General features: G+C 49.0%; 1 non-coding gene across 1 annotated transcript; it reads right to left on the reverse strand.

Annotated features, from left to right (window-relative positions):
* Nucleotides 1-2,736: 2,736 nt before the first annotated feature.
* TRNAI-AAU lies at nt 2,737-2,810 on the reverse strand. The gene has a single exon. It is a non-coding gene; the product is annotated as a tRNA-Ile (tRNA).
* Nucleotides 2,811-5,898: the final 3,088 nt, after the last annotated feature.

Here is a 5,898-nt window from a genome sequence, read left to right on the forward strand (position 1 = left end):
GGAGAGGGAGAGAGAGAATCCCAAGTGGGCTCTATCCCACCACCCAGATCACAACCTGAGCGGAAATCAAGTCTGATGCCCGGAGGGACTGAGTCGCCCAGGTGCCCCCGCAAAGTGTGCATTTTTAACTAGTGCACCCAACCCCAAATTGTTCCCAGGTCTACCCTCTCATCCAGACTGGATGCACCTTAAGGGCCAAGATGATATTTTACTCAGTGCTCAGCACAGGGCTCGGCCCAGACCACAAGATTAGGGAATGAATGATGCATGGATAAATACGAAGGATGGAGGGAAGGAAGGAAGGAGGGAGGGAAAGGAAGGTCCCCACCCCTCTCCACATTTCAGTCCCATCCATCCCAGCTCTATCACTTCCTCTTCAGCCCAACCTTTCCCAATCTCCCCTCCTCTTTACTCTCCTGGCTCTGTGTGTCCTTCCCACAGAGTCTTGCTGCTGCTGGTGTGGGCTCCTTTCCCGGCTCCCCTCCCCAGGGAGGGCAGTAGGGCCATGGGTTGACAAAGTTACTAAGCACCTGCTGGGTGAGTCACTTTCCCTGCCTTCAGGGCTGTTCTGCCCTCTGTATACAGTGTAGGCAGGAAGAGGAGGAAACTGGCATTTACAGTAGAATATGAGGAGTGTCTTGATGCCCACAAAAGGGGGAGACTGGGGAGCCAGGCTGATGTCCGAGAAGCTTCTGGTAGACCTTCTGATCATTTTTCTCTCCACATGGCCATCGTCATTATCATAGTCAACACTCGTGTTGCATTCACTAAGCTCCCTGCAGTGTTCTAACTTAATTCATTAGTGGCCTCACTAAGGACTGGTCTGAAGGGAGATTAGATTTATGGAATCTGTTTCAGTTCCTCAATCCCTTCTTTCCGTTTTTTTTTTTTTAACTCTGACCCCTAAGCCAGGAACTGCCCTCCTCGTCTAGAGCAGAGTGCCCCATTGCATCATGTTTTTGAGCCTGTCCAGGGAGGGAGGGGGACTTTTCCTCTATGCTCTTAGGTTCAGTCTTTAGGGGGCCTGTGAATTAAAGTGACAAAAGACAGATTAACAAGAGAAAAGACAAAATTTAATGATGCATTTTTATTCATGTACCTAGGGAATTCACAGAAAAATGTGACTCAAAGAGGCAGGTAGAACGAGGGGCCTATATACTATCTTAATAGGGGAAGGGAAGGGGAGAAGGGTGCTTATGGGAAAACAGATGCCTTTTAGGAAAGATAAATGGACCCTACCAGAGTAGATGGGAGATACGAGTTTTATGACATGCCTTGTAGGTGTGATGGCAACGTCTCTCCAGTGACAAGAGTCCATGTTTCCTGATTGCTCCCAGGGAAGGGGATTTATGACAATTGAATTCTTTTTTTTTTTTTTAAGATTTTTTATTTGACAGAGAGAGAGCACAGGTAGGCAGCGGGGCAGGCAGAGGGAGAGGGAGAAGCAGACTCCCCGCGGAGTGGGGAGCCCGATGCGGGGCTTGATCCCAGGACCCTGAGATCATGACCTGAGCCGAAGGCAGACGCTTAACCGACTGAGCCACCCAGGTGCCCCTATGACAATTGAATTCTTTTGAATTCTTTGGGAAGGCTCTACTTTTAGGCAGATAAGACTTTTCAGGAATTCAAATGGCTTCTGCTCAAAACAACTTTTATTCTGGACCCACTAGCAGCTGGCTCCTCCTCTGCGCGGCCAAACATGGTGCCTGGCACATATGTCCACAGCGAGACTTCCAAAGTGTCTGTACTTGGCGTCAGCAGCCCCAGGTTCTCCTTCTAACTAACTGTTCCTAAGAACAAGGGTCCCATCACTGGCATTTAATGAGCACTTTTAATACACGCTGAGCCCTTGCCAAGGGCTTTGCGCCTCTGGTCTGTGGCCTTGAGCTATTACTGAATTCCATCAGAGCTTAACACATATTTGAGAAAAGAATGAATGATTTAGTAGATGTTCTCCCTGGATATTTTTCAAACATGGCTAGAGCTCCTGCTAGACCCTGGTATAAAATGGCATTAACCCTAAAATAACTGGCTTTTGTGGTAAACTAAACATGCCTGACTATACCCGGAGACTTGAACCGCCAGTGAGAAATTCATCAGCTGCCTTCCGGCTGCAAACTGCAGAACCAAGAGGAAAAAATATGAAGCCTAAGACCTCTCTGAAAAGCAAGAAAGTAGCAAGAGAAGGTTTCCAGATGCTTCCACAAGTAGAAGACCTCACTAAAAACATGGCAGTCGTTGGTGGGTCATTGTCTCCACGGGGGTCGGGATTTGTGTTTCTGTTTTACTGTTCTGCTTCCCACCCCAAATCAGGAAGGGCATGCAGTAAGAAGGCGCGCCCTAAGCAATTGTGGAATGAATTAATTCCAGGCCTGGATTTCCAAGTCTAAGATCTCCATGAACGCTGGAGACTGCACCGAGGGCCCACAGAAGCTCTGTATTCGGAAGCAACTGGCGGTGGCATCCGAGAGCATCCTAAAAAAAAAAAAAAAAAAAAAAAAAGAACCCAGTGGCAGCTGCAGGTGTGCACAGCGTGCGCTGCGTTGGAGGGATGAACACGCGCGGGATCCTGCCCTTTCCCCCCACTGGCTGCCCGCGCCAACTTCGGGGCCGCGTCCGGAACGATTCCCCGGCTCTCTCCCGTCTGCGGCTCACAGCCCTCGAAAACCATATTTTAAAAAAAAAAGTTAAAATGAATTGAAAAATGGGAGCACGGGGGAAAAAAAGTCACCTCTATGGCCCGTACGGGGATCGAACCCGCGACCTTGGCGTTATTAGCACCACGCTCTAACCAACTGAGCTAACCGGCCACTTGGCGGTGGGGCGGCGCCGTCAGACTTACAAGGTCTCTACGCCTGCGCGGGGCCGGTAGTGGGCTCTCTGGTTCCATTCTTGCTGCGGCCGTCGTCATCCCCGCTGCCATCCCCACTGGCCGGAAGAAAACACCGAGACTCTTTAAGGAGAAGAAGGTGGCTTCTCATAACGAATCGGAGGTTCTCACGGGGGAAAGCAAATGATACCTGGGAGGCTTGGCTCGGGAATAGCATTTTCAAACGTTGCGACTCAATTCTACTTTTATTTATCTCCGAGAATCCTTCCAGCGTGGAAACTTTGTGTATCAGGAGCTTTTGGTGTGGCTAAATAAAGCTTAGAAAATGCAGAAAACCAGATAAAGAACAAAAGAACCACTGAGGGCGCCTGGGTGGCTCAGTTGGTTAAGCGACTGCCTTCGGCTCAGGTCATGATCCTGGAGTCCCGGGATCGAGCCCCACATCGGGCTCCCTGCTCGGCAGGGAGTCTGCTTCTCCCTCTGACCTTCCTCCCTCTCATGCTCTCTGTCTCTCATTCTCTCTCTCTCAAATAAATAAATAAAATCTTAAAAAAAAAAAAAGAACCACCGAATTCCCCCACTGCCCAAAAACAAGGGCCGCTGGGGTCTTGGTATCTTTCCTGACAATCTTTTCTCACTGCATAGGTGTATTTAAAAATGTGTATTTGGCATTCAATTCAACCTCGTTAAAAGGAATATAATTTTTTATCTTTCTTTTTGTACTTAATACTCCATCATTATCATATCCCTAAGCAATTACAAATGTCATTTTAAATAGCTCCTCCGTGTTTCCTTTAGTGGATAAGCCATTGCACCCTCACCCCCCCTTTTATTTTTGTCTGGAAAATGTCTTCATTTTGCCCTCTCTTGTTAACTAGCCCTGAATAAATCATAAAACAGCTGCTGGGTGAGCATACCCACTCCAAAGGGATAGTGTCTGTTTGTAAAAAAAAAAAAAAAAGGAGTAAAATATATGCTGGGAAGACAAAACTCTTTTGCCCCATCTGTATGTCCCATGGCCTCTTGGTCTCTGAGGCTCTGATGTCCTGTGCTGTGGTGGCAAATGCCCCAGGAGTAAAGAAGGGAGCCCCAGCTTTCACACTGTCCATCCCTCTGGTCTGACCACTCAAAGCAAAACAGTGAATGTATCATCAGGGTCCCTTGTTGCAAACAGCAGAAGCCCAGGCTAGCTGAATCTTAACAGAACAGATATTATTGGAAGGAGTTTAGGTAGCTCACCCCGCCACCAGGCAGGCTGTTGAACCAGATTTAGTCAACACACACTCATTAAGCCTGGCAGTGCCCTGATCCCAGGGAATCAGCTGTGAGTAAAACAGACCTGATCCTGTCCTCACGGAGCCCACAGTTTAGCAAACACAGGTGTTAGTGTGAGTGGAGACACTTTGGTAAACCGTGCTGGGTTGAAAGGTGGGGCCGGTTTTTGAAGACTGGGACACTTGACTGTGTTTCGAAGGACAAGAATGGGTAAGTGTAGGCCAAAACAGGTGGAGCCCTCTGGGCAAAGGGGACTGCCTGCCATGGCAGGCATCCTGTCCATTTTGCTTATAGCTGAATGTCCAGAGCCTAGTGCACCATCTGGAATAGTAAGCATTTAAGAAATAGGAGTCAAAGGTGCATGGCTGGCTCAGTCAGTACAACATGTGACTCTTGATCTTGAGGTCATGAGTTTGAGCCCCAGGATGGGGGGTAGATTGTACTTAAAATAAAAAGTAATAATAAATAGGAGTCAGATGGATGAATGAGCTAATTGCAAAATCACATTTTAAAACAAGTCAGATCAAGTCATTTCTCTGTTCAAACCCTCCCCTTCTGGCCCAGCCCTGATAAGGTTGCCAGATTTAGCAAATAATTTAGTATTATGTCCCATGCGATATTTGGAACAAAACCAGTATTAGTCGTTTATCTGAAATTTAGCTTTAACTGGGCATCCTGTACCTATCTGGCAGCCCTACGCCCAAAGTAATACCCATTTGAAAGACCCCCCCCCCCCCTTTCACCGCTGCTCCCCGCCACAGCCCCATCACCGTCGGGCTCACCAGGCCCTGCTCCTCCCTTGGGGCTGCTGCACTTCTGCTCCCCCTTCCTGGATCCTCTTCCCCCGGACACTGCCAAGGCGCCCTCCCTCATGTCCTTATGTCTTTGCCTAAATGTCACATACTCGGCGAGGCTTCCCTTGACCGCCCCGCGCCCGCACTCAGAATCCTTGCTTTTCCTGCCTTGTATTTCGTCCAGAGCTTGCTTATTTCCTAACTGCAGGAGGGCGGCAACCTGTATTTTGCACCCGCAGCTCCTAGAAGTGACCTGCACATAATAGTAGATGGTCGATCCAGGTTTGTCGAATGAAGCTCAGATCATCCGTTAGAGGTCTAGCCCTGACACAAACCAGGCCCGAATTCGAGACTCGGGTCCTGAGTGGGCGGGCCCGAATCACCCGGTAGGTGGGCAATGCGCGCCAGGCCAAGGCTGCCCAGAGGCGGGCCCGCGGTGGGGGAGACGCAGTGACCGAACGCAGACGGTAGGGGGCACCCGAGACCGACGCGTCGGCAGCGCCCCTGGCGCCGGGGCGCCTCCCACACCGGGCGGTACTAACGCCTCCTCCTGCCCGTTCTCGCTCCATCTTACGGTTCTTGCAAGACGGACGAGTCCTGATTTTCATTTTCTGAGTTAGGAAAACGCAAACTCATACATGATCAGCATTAAATGGTACAGAGTTATTGTTCAGGTTTTTAAATGTCTGCGAGGGGGCTTTTTAAAACGGTCCATTTGCTTTAAACTCGTAAAATTTCTCATTCTGTTTAGAAATTGGAAACGTCAGTGTGAAAATCAAGAGATACTGTATTCTTTTCCTGGGGCTGCCTTAAACCACAAACGGGCGGAATCTAAGAGAAATTTATTCTCTCACCGTTTTGGTTGCGGCCTCCTTCCCCACGTTCACGGATCCCAAGTTCTTGGAACAGTGCTCGGCACAGAGTAGGTGTGCAATACAAATTTGTCGAGTTAATGTTAAACCCATTGTGTGTTAAATTCAGTCTGTTGGACTTTTCGAT

This window comes from Neomonachus schauinslandi, chromosome 9 (assembly GCF_002201575.2).
Source record: "Neomonachus schauinslandi chromosome 9, ASM220157v2, whole genome shotgun sequence".
In the NCBI taxonomy this organism is placed as follows: Eukaryota; Metazoa; Chordata; class Mammalia; order Carnivora; family Phocidae; genus Neomonachus; species Neomonachus schauinslandi.